The sequence below is a fragment of the Humulus lupulus genome, chromosome 2 (genome assembly GCF_963169125.1).
Source record: "Humulus lupulus chromosome 2, drHumLupu1.1, whole genome shotgun sequence".
Lineage (NCBI taxonomy): Eukaryota > Viridiplantae > Streptophyta > Magnoliopsida > Rosales > Cannabaceae > Humulus > Humulus lupulus.
Window position 1 is genome coordinate 153842762 of NC_084794.1, and position 11282 is coordinate 153854043.

An 11282-nucleotide genomic window follows, 5' to 3' on the forward strand; every position below is an offset into this window, starting at 1 on the left:
CTTTTGAGACCAAAACCTTTTAACCCTAGTTCTTACATGTTTAATGACACGTTTTTAAAAGTATGAGTTGATTAACAAGTCTTGCACCTTTATAAGTACATAGTGTAGCGGTCTTGGCTATCCAGAACGTTACAGAGAGGAAGAGGAAAGTATTGGTCTAATTTGTTCTACTGCTTTCTAAAGCCTCTTAAGTCTATCCTTAAGTGATTAAGCTAATCCCAAGGCTCGGGGTACCAGAAACGTCCCCCGAGGGAAAAATGGTAAAATTCCCCAAAATTCCCGCTTAAGCTTCCTAACCTCAAATATATCTCCATATATTTATTTACATAACCTGATAGTCTAAATAACCACCCGATTCCTGAAATACCCCTAGCTTGACCAAAGTCAAACATTAAGCCCCCGTTGTGACTTCCCGCCAACTAGCTCCTTAGGATCGCCTCAAGTCGCACGCTGCAGATTTACCCACATAATAACGTGGTTCTCACAGATACAACATTTAACCACATTTACATTCATATAATCATACAAGCATGCTTATCATATAATCATGCATTAAATCAATAAATTCACACATAAACCAATTATGCCCTCTCGGCACACTAATCAAGGCCCTTAAGCCACATTAGTGATTTTGGGTTGTTACACTTATATATTTATATTTATTGTTTTTTTAGTTAACGACACTTGTGCCTCCTATCAATCTATCTTTTTAATTTTTATAGTTGATGGCACTTGTGCCTCCTAATTTTGTTATAGTTTTTATTCCTTGTATTTCTTGTTAGTTGAAGGCACTTGTGCCTCCTAACCTTTGTTGTAACTTTCTTTATTTATCTTATTGTTATATTTTTGTGCAATTTACTAGTTGATGGAAATTTTTCCTCCAAGCCAGTTGATGGCAATTTTTCCTCCTAGTCTTTTATTTTATGTTTTAGTTGATTGCACTTGTGCCTCCTAATTTTTACCTTAATTTTGTTATGGTTGATGGCATGCTATATCTCCCTACTCTTGCCTAAAATTTAGTCTTATTTAATTTTGCCTTATTTTTCTTTATCTTTTATCATATTATTCTGTAATTGTGAAAAAAATACTTAAAAAAAAGAAACCTAAATCTTGTCCTTTCACCATAAGCAATTTTTGCTTAAAGGAAATTTGAACAAAATTTCCAATCCGCCTCTACTAATTAACCTCAGGGAGTTGTTAGCAGTGTGCGAGTAAGTGGAATCAAATAGGTCTGGGGACAGGTGAACCATAAAAATTATATTGTTGTGAAATCTCTAAAAAAAATAAATCTAAGTATGCTCTGTGGTTGCGGTTGTAACTGATCTTCCACATCAGAAAATTGTTTGTTTGAGATTATCTTTGTTGCTTTGTTTGTTAAAATTGTATGCATCATTGGGAATGTAACTCTAAAAATTGATTAGTAAAAAGACCTTTATCTTTGTTTGAAATTTAAAGTGTTAGTAAAAATTTGAGCATCATGGAACCAATTGCTAATCATGTTGATGGAAATGTTGTGCCTGAAAAAACTTTGCTTGACTATTTTGCACCTATTTCATCTAATGCTCCTTCATGTATCATTCTTCCTACAACTTCTACTGCCCATTTTGAGCTTAAACCATCAATCATTCAATTGTTGCCATCTTTTTATGGGTTAGATAGAGAGGATCCTTACATGCATGCCAAATATTTCTTAGAAATTTGCTCAACATTTAAATTTCAAATTTTTTCTGATGAGTCGGTCAAACTAAGATTGTTCCTTTTTTCATTAAAAGAAAAATCAAAAGCTTGGATGAATTCCCTTCCCACGGGGTCTATAACTACATGAGATCAACTTTATAATAGATTCTTGCTGAAATTTTTTCCTATGTCTAAAACTGATAGTCTAAGGAGAGAAATCTTCGAGTTTTTTCAAAAAGATAATGAAGAGTTTTATGAATGTTGGGAAAGATTTATTATTAAAATGTCCTCATCATGGTTTTGAAAAATAGAGACTTGTAAAATATTTTTATGATGGTTTGACTCCCTCTAATCGTCAAATGATTCAATCTATGCATACTGGAAATTTTTTAAAATTTCAAGGACAAGAGGCTTGGGACGCCCTTGAAGATTTATCTGTCAATTCACAACAATGAAATTATTTTGATCCTAGGTCTAGGTCAACTAATTCACCAAAAAGATGAGGAGGGTACGAAGTTAAGATGAATTAGACTTAAGAACATCCTTAGACAAATTAGCAAGAAAAGTAGAAGCTTTAGCCATAAGCCAAACTATAAACTCTCCAGTACAACCAATAAAAAATGTTTGTTCTATATGTTCTAGTCATTGCCATAATGCCCAATCATGTCCTTCCTACCAAGAAGTCTTTTATGAGGAGGCCAGTGCTCTTCATGCTTATGGGAAACCAAATGATAGCCCATTTTCATCCACCTACAATCCAAATTGGAGAAACCATCCAAACTTTTCATGGAGACAAAACCAACCTCAAATGAATCAAGGGCACCAATACAACACGCAAAACCAAACTCATGCCCCACAAAATCAACCATATCCTCAACAAAGGAAATTTTCCTTAGAAGATACTTTACAACAATTTATGCAATCCACTAAACAAATCCTACAAAATCAATCTCATTCAATTACCAAACTCGAGACACAAGTAGGACAACTCGCTACTGCTTTAGCTGATAGAGAAAAAGGAACATTCCCTAGTCAACCTATCCCAAATCCAAAAGGTCAATATGAGATAGGAAAGTCTAGTCATAACGGAGAAGTCAAATCAATTTCAACTCTTAGGTTCGGAAAGAACATTGTCAAACCCGATTACATACCCGAGGTTGAAAAAGAAAAGAGTCAGCCTTCTAGCTCTAATGCCAATGACTCTTCAAACAAGGAAACCCCAATCCATCCTTTCATTCCAAAAGCCCCATTCCCACAAAGATTACTTCCAATTAAAAAAAGCAGCCAATATAATGACATCTTAGAAGTTTTTAAACAAGTTAGTATCAATATCCCTTTCTTAGATGCCATTAAAAAAATTCCTGCCTACTCTAAATTTTTAAAGGATCTTTGTACGGTTAAAAGAAACACTAATGTTCCTAAAAATGCGTTTTTAACTGAACAAGCTAGTTCTATTATTCAATATAAGAGTCTTGTTAAATATAAAGATCCTGGGTGTCCCACAATTTCATGCATTATTGGTGATCATTTTATTAAAAAGGCTTTACTTGATTTGGGTGCTAGTGTGAATTTATTTATTCTGTTTATAAGCAACTTGATCTTGGTGAACTAAAACCTACCTCTATAACTCTTCCATTAGTCGATCGTTCTGTAAAAATTCCTAGAGGCATTATAGAGGATGTTTTGATAAAAGTTGATAAATTTTATTTTCCTGTTGACTTCATTGTTCTCGATACTCAACCTGTGGAAAATATGCATGCTCAAATTCTTATCATTTTAGGTAGACCATTTTTAGCTACATCTAATGCAATCATTAATTGTCGTAATGGTATTTTGAAATTATCTTTTGGAAATATGACTGTTGAATTGAATGTTTTTAATGTTGCTAAATCTGTTGAGTGTGAGGAGGTGCATAAAGTTAACATGATAATTAGTATCTGTGAAAATGATGGAAATGACTTACTTGACTTTTGTGAAAAATACTTTGGTATGAGCTTGCTTGTTGATGATTCTAATAATGATGCGAATTCTTTGCTAGAGTCTATACCTTTAAATGAAACCAAAGTTGAACCTTTTTCATCCTTAGATCACGTTCAATCAATTTCCGAGTCTCCAAAATTAGACCTTAAACTTTGCCAGAAAGTTTAAAATATACTTTTCTAGGAGAGTCTGAAACCTTACATGTTATCATAGCATCCTCTTTAGATAAAGAACAAGAAGATAATTTGTTAGATGTCCTTAGAAAACATAAAGAAGCCATAGGTTGGACCATTGGAGACATTAAAGGAATTAGCCCATCTATATGTATGCATAGAATCCATCTAGAAGAGAATGCTAAAACCTCTCAGGAATGTCAAAGAAGGTTAAATACAAATATGAAAGAAGTGGTTAGAGAAGAGGTAGGTATCATTTACCCTATTTCTGATAGTCAATGGGTTAGTCCAGTTCAAGTTGTACCTAAGAAGTTTGGGATCACAGTTGTTGAAAACGAGAAAAATGAATTAATCCCTACTAGAGTACACATGGGGTGGAGAGTGTGCATTGACTATAGAAAGCTAAATAATGTTACTAGAAAAGACCATTTTCCATTACCCTTTATTGATCAAATGCTTGAACGTTTAGCTGGCCATGCATATTATTGCTTTCTAGATGGGTATTCGGGATATAACCAAATCCTCATTGCCCCAAAATATCAAGAAAAGACTACATTTACATGCCCTTTCGAAACTTTTGCCTATCGTCGCATGCCTTTTGGATTATGCAATGCACCTGTGACTTTTCAAAGATGTATGATTTCAAATTTTTTTGACATGGTTGAAAGATTTCTTGAAGTGTTTATGGATAACTTTTCTGTGTTTGGTTCCTCCTTTGATGAATGTTTGCACCATCTTTCACTTGTTTTGATTCGTTGCAAAGAGAAAAACTTTGCGCTTAACTGGGAAAAATGTCATTTTATGGTTAAAAAGGGAATTATTTTAGGTCATGTAATCTCATCTGAGGGAATAGAAGTTGATAAAGCAAAAGTTGATCTTATTTCAAAACTTCCCCCACCTAAAACTGTGAAAGAAATTAAATCATTCTTAGGCCATGCCGGTTTCTATAGAAGATTTATAAAAGACTTTAGCAAAATTTCTCGGCCTTTATGCCATTTACTTGGAAAAGAAAATGCTTTTGTCTTTGATAATAATTGCCATGTTGCCTTTGAAAAATTAAAAAAATTGTTGACTACTGCACCCATTATTCGACCTTCTGATTGGAAAATACCCTTTGAATAATGTGTGATGCTTCTGATTATGCTATAGGTGCTGTCTTAGGACAAAGACTTGAAAAAATACCTAATGTAATTTACTATGCTAGCAAAACTTTAAATGATGCTCAATTAAATTATTCCACAACTGCGAAAAAATTGCTTACTGTTGTTTTTGCATTGGAGAAATTTAGATCTTATTTGTTAGGGTCTAAAATTATTGTTTATTCTGATCATGCTGCATTAAAATATCTCTTATCGAAAAAAAAATGCTAATTCTTGTTTAATCCGTTGGGTCCTGCTTTTATAAGAATTCGACTTAGAAATACGTGATAAAAAGGGATCTAAAAATGTTGTTGCTGATCATTTATCTAGACTAGTTGTTAAAACTATGCATGACTCCACTCCTATCACTGAAACTTTTCCTGATGAACAATTGATGCATGTTTCTTCCTTGCCTTGGTATGCTGATATTGTTAATTATTTGGTCACTAAAGAAATACCATCTCATTGGTCTAAGCATGATAAATCTAAATTTTATTCTGAGGTAAAAAAATTTATTTGGGATGATCCTTACTTGTTTAAATACTGCCTTGATAAAATAATTAGAAGATGCATTCCAAATTGTGACCAATCTAAAATCATATCTTTTTGTCACGATCATGCATGTGGAGGACATTTTAGTGGTAAGAAAATAGCTGCTAAAGTTTTACAATGTGGTTTTTATTGGCCTACTATCTTTCATGATACATATGTTTATTGTAAAGCTTGTGAACGTTTCCAAAAGTTAGGAAGTTTAACTAAATGAAACATGATGCCTTTAAATCCTATTCTTATTATTGACATATTTGATGTTTGTGGCATTGATTTTATGGGACCATTTCCTAACTCTTTTGGTAACCTTTATATTCTTGTTGGAGTTGATTATGTGTCTAAATGGGTTGAAGCTATTGCATGCCACACTAATGACCATATAGTTGTGTTTCGGTTTTTGAAAGAAAATATATTTTCCCGTTTTGGTTCACCACGTGCTATCATTAGTGATAATGGTACACACTTTTGTAATAAGCCATTTGAACATTTGATGAAACAATATGACATTACACATAAAGTCTCAACACCATATCACCTACAAACTAGTGGTCAAGTCGAAGTGTCTAATAGGGAAGTTAAGCACATTTTAGAAAAAACTGTGAATCCAACTACGAAAGATTGGTCCTTAAGACTCACTGATGTGTTATGGGCGTATCGTACTGCGTACAAAATGCCCATTGGCATGTCACTCTACAGACTTGTGTATGGGAAGGTGTGCCACTTACCTGTGGAGTTAGAACATAGAGCCTTTTGGGCAATTAAGCAGTTAAACTTTTCTTTAGACAAGGCATGTGAGAAAATAAAACTTCAATTGAATGAGCTAGACAAAATTAGGAATGATGCATATGACTATTGAAAAAAATATAAGGATCGTATGAAATTTTACCATGACAAAAATATTTTTCTCCAGGTCAGAAAGTCCTTTTATACAACTCTCGTTTGCATTTATTCCTAGGAAAATTACGCTCCAGGTGGACCAGTCCTTATATTGTTCGAGTTGTTTTTCCACATGGAGCTATCGAAATTGAAAATCCTAACAATGGTGATATTTTTAAAGTTAATGGAAAAAAATTAAAACCATTTTTAGAATTAAAAACCGATGAAATTGATGAAATCCACCTTGAGGATCCTATTTACCAAGTTATTTGATTGCTTGAAATTACTCTTGGTAACTTGTGTTTATGTGTTTTGTGTGTTTATTTTTGTGTGCTTGTTTTCATATTTACTTTTGTGTGTTATACTTTTTGTTAAAGTGTTTCCTGCTCTCTTGTCGATGCACCACAATGAGGTACGACCATTCTAAACTCTAACATCTTGTAAATTTTAATTTATATTTTAACACATTGAGGACAATGCTTAAATTAAGTTTGGGGGTAGCGAGTTTAATGGTTGTTTACCATTCATTATGTTAAATATGAGGGTAGAATTATGTTAAGTTTGCTTTGAAAAAAAAATTAATTAAATATATATATATTGTTTTACTGTGTTTTGTTAACAATTTTTTTTATTAAATATAAAAAAAGGGTTCTTCTTCATAAAAAAAATATATTTGGTGATATTTTTCATTTTCAATCATAAAAATCTTGATTGAGTTTGAGTTTAATTCTCTTAAAAATATGAATAATTTTTAAGCTTTGTCTTTAATTATTGGGTCAATTTTGCTTGTAACAAAAATTACATTTTTCATAACAATAACACTTTTATTTCCTATAAGTTTAAGTAAAAAATAATTTTAATGAAAACCTCTTTGTAATAGTAAAATTGACAATTTAATTAATTACATAAGTTTAACTTTTATCCATAATATTTTTTGAGAACTATTGTCATTGTGAAATTTTTGAGAAAATATTTTTTATATCACCAATAAAAAATGTGTGTTTAATTTTTCTTTTGCTTGAGGACTAGCAAAACTTTAACTTTGGGGGTGTGATAACTCTACAAAATAGAGTTATTTTACCACATTTTTTATGCTAATTGTTGCTTAGTCTTTGAGTTTTTAAGTAACTTATTAAGTTTTTAAGTAATTTTGAATTTATTAGTCATATTATAATTTTTTAGATTTTTATATGTTTTTATAGATATTTTATTATAATTTGTTATAGTTTACTCATTTGAAATTAGTATTGTTAAGTTAGAAGTAAAAATATGCAATTTTGAGCTTAAATGTTTAAGTAAATTAAGTTTTAATTAATATTGTCATGGAACTTTTGTTATATATTTTATTATTGAAAATATTTAGTTTTAATTTAATTTATGTTTGTTTTATAGGAAATTTGTTGTATTTTATTTGCTCTTGAAAAGCAAGAAGAATGATGAAAAAAGTGGCATTTTTGTGAAAAACAAAGGAAATTGGCCTTTGCCCAACCAGGCCCGCTTGCCCTCTGCCCAACTTCGGCCCAGCACCGGGCCCGAGCCCACTCCTTCTAGCTGCTAACCCCCACGTCTGGGCCTTCCCCTCTCCAACAACCCACCTGATGCTTCAGCTGCCAGCTGTACACCACCCATCTCCAGCACCCCACAGGCCTGTGCCCCAGCTCTTCCGCCTGTTCCAGCCAGCAGCTTCCCAGGCCCAACACGCGCCAGGCCCAGCAACCCATCTCAGCTACCAGCCGTACACCACCTCAGCCCAGTAGCCCACCACATGCCTGACACCTCCTCCCTGCCAAAACAGCTGCCTTTTCCCCATTTTGAGCCCAACAATTGCATTTTTGTACCTTTGTCCCCTATGTCTAAAATGCCATTTTTTATCCAATTTTTCTACAATATTTTACCCAAAATCATCATCACCCTACAATTTACCCATACTTGTCATATTATTATTGATTTAATTAATCTAATCAATTTAATTAATTTAAATTGATTATTTTAATAATCTCATTTTTGGCTATAAATATGTAATTTCAAGACCATTTTGGGGGTGCTTAATTTTTGGTTACCATCTTCTTTCTACCATTCTCTCTTCCATTTTGAGTTTTTTCAAGAGCATTTTCAAGTATGCATTTTTTTTGTTTTGTATTTTCTATTATAGTTATGCACTTCTAATCTTTTTCATAAGATTATTAAGATCATGATGAAACAACTTGTAACTAGATAATATTTATGTTGTATGTTAATTTCACTTGTAATGCAACAAAGTTTATGGATTTTTCTTCTTCACATTTGTCTTTCATCTTTAATATCTCATATTTTGGATTGTTAGATAATGTGTGCTTTGTTCTTTATTTTGCAAAACATAACATTCTTTGTGTAAGATGTGTCATTAAATTGTACACATCCAATGCTTAGAACAAAAATATTATGTTTTGCCTTATAAATAATGTTATTTGATTTTTTGTTATTTCATTAGGTTGATTCACATTAAATACTTTGAAATTATAATTTTTGAAAAGTGAAGAAAAATCCTATCTTTTTAGAAGTAATTTGTGCTTAAAATTATAAATCTATTTGGAAAATGATAGTTTGACTTATTTTAACTATCACTAAAACTCGGGATTCAATATACTAATAAGTATTATTAAACTTACATTTTGTGGATTATAGTATCTTAATATTCTTTCCTTTTAATACTTATTTTCAAATCATTATTGGTTTATTTTTATTCTCTTAAATATCTTTATTTTAAATCTTTTATTTTATGTTCATGATATTAAATCTCATCAATTTTTGGAGCTAGGTTAGTATTTATTAATTTTGGTTTAAAATAGTTTTCTTTTTTATTTTAGACAACTCCTTTGGGTTCGATCTCGTGCTTACACGAACACTGTATTTCATATATGATTCGTGCGCTTGCGAGTTATAAATTTTTAAAACATACCCGTTTTGGGCCCATCACCTAGCACCTAGGAGATCACGGGTCTAGCACCCAGAAGATCAACATGCCTAGTACCTAGAGGGTCATCAGGCCTAGCACCCAAGCTCTAAAGGGTCATTAGGCCTAGCACCTAAGTCTCATAGACCAATTAAGACTTAGTGTTTTTCCGAAAGTTTCAATCGTGCATCATCAACCATGATCTAGAGAAACAATGAGAAGACCCATGATCTCATAATCATGGGGAAGTGGACATGTATCTACACTCCAAATGGTCGTGTACTAAACCACGATCCCAGTCTTGTTGATCATGTAACAGCCCCTGGGTACTAAAGGACCCAGGTCTTCATTTAGGAAGATGATTCTGGGACATATATCTTTTGGAGGGGAAACTTTGGGCAAATTTGTGATGAGTGAACTCTCCAGTTCATCTTTGTAATGGTCAATCGAGTGATTCAATACTAAAGACTAAGTGGATTAGCTTAATACTGTTTACTAGAACAAGGCTGAACCACTATAAATTTCTATGTGTTTTGTTTAGATATTTGTACTATATCGTATATTTATATTTATCTCGTTCAAAAGGTGTCGTATACCGTACATATGACCGTTGGTCAATTTCACAGGTCAACATAGGGCTTTAGAGTTTCGGGTTTGGGAGAGAGAGTGGAAAAGAAAGTGTTTTCTTGAGAGAAACAATTTGTGAGAAAATGATTGACATTGTAAGAGAACAATGATTATGGTTTAACTTGTGAGTGGGGTAAGGCTCTTACTCTACCCCTAGGGTATGTGTCCTAGGCTCTTGAGAGCCCTAGGCATAGCCTTGCCACCCACCACACTCGCTCTCCTCCCTTGGAAAAGCCCTTTATGCCCTTGCTCATTTTTACCTCTCTCCTTAGACACTCAAGGGCCCTATGGTAATTTTACTTATCTAAAATTCCCTAAAATTTTACCCTATAGTTTTAAATATCTCCATGCTTAATTAATTAAATTAAATGTGACCTAAAATAAAATTTTTCACGTATCACATAATTTTGGTAATTTTATCAAATTGACCCAAAATGCCCTTAGAGATCTGAGCAAGAAATTCTCATCCTTAAGCCTGGTTGATTGGAATTCAAACCTTAATCAATGTTTCATAAATTTATTGGCTCGACTATAAAGTCCTAGTTTCCAGAAAAAATTAATATTTTTTATGCCATAGTATTTACTATTTTATTTAATCCGAGATTTTTTTTCCCATTAGGGTTTACTCCTTGGTTCGAGACCAAATCTTTCTTTACATAAAGCTAGTTCCTTCAACGGATCATCACAACGGCTATAAAAATTCATGAATCATCACAAATTCACATAATATCATTTATCAAAACAATATTCCACATAGTTCTTCATCGGCTCCAACTGGCTGCTAGCGTGTGTTCAAAACACGGGACTTTACAATATTTGTTCTGGAAAGTATCAAAATAATGGATGAACTTGAATGACACAAGTAGATAATCTTGTTAGATTATGTTTTGTGAATAGCATATGAAAGTGTTATTTTCCTTGCATGACAATTGTGAATTGAAGCTTAAAATGGAATTCTTAAACTTCATTAGCATAAGAATATTTTTAATTAAGTGAAAGAATTAATACCATAGGATTTAGGAAAGTTCTATGAACTTATTTTGAATTCTTCTTAACTTTGGGATTTTCGTTGCAGCAAAATGTACAAGTCACTTAACATAGAGCAATTTAATAATTCAAGCTCATTTCAACCAATTGATTTCATCTCACTTTTAGATTGGTATTTTACTTTATTTTTAATTGATCTCAATTTGTGGTAGTTTAAAAAAAAAAAAAAATTTGGTTACCATTGCAATTTTTGGTAGTTAATTTGTGCATTTAGTTTTAATTTGCTATCGCTGTGGATACGGTCTTGAGTACTTATCACTTTATTACTTTTTTTGTGACTGT

At 32.5% G+C, this 11282-nt stretch overlaps 1 pseudogene; it reads right to left on the reverse strand.

Moving 5' to 3' along the window:
• Positions 1-1879: 1879 nt before the first annotated feature.
• On the reverse strand, positions 1880-1978 carry LOC133820198 (small nucleolar RNA R71; annotated as a pseudogene).
• Positions 1979-11282: the final 9304 nt, after the last annotated feature.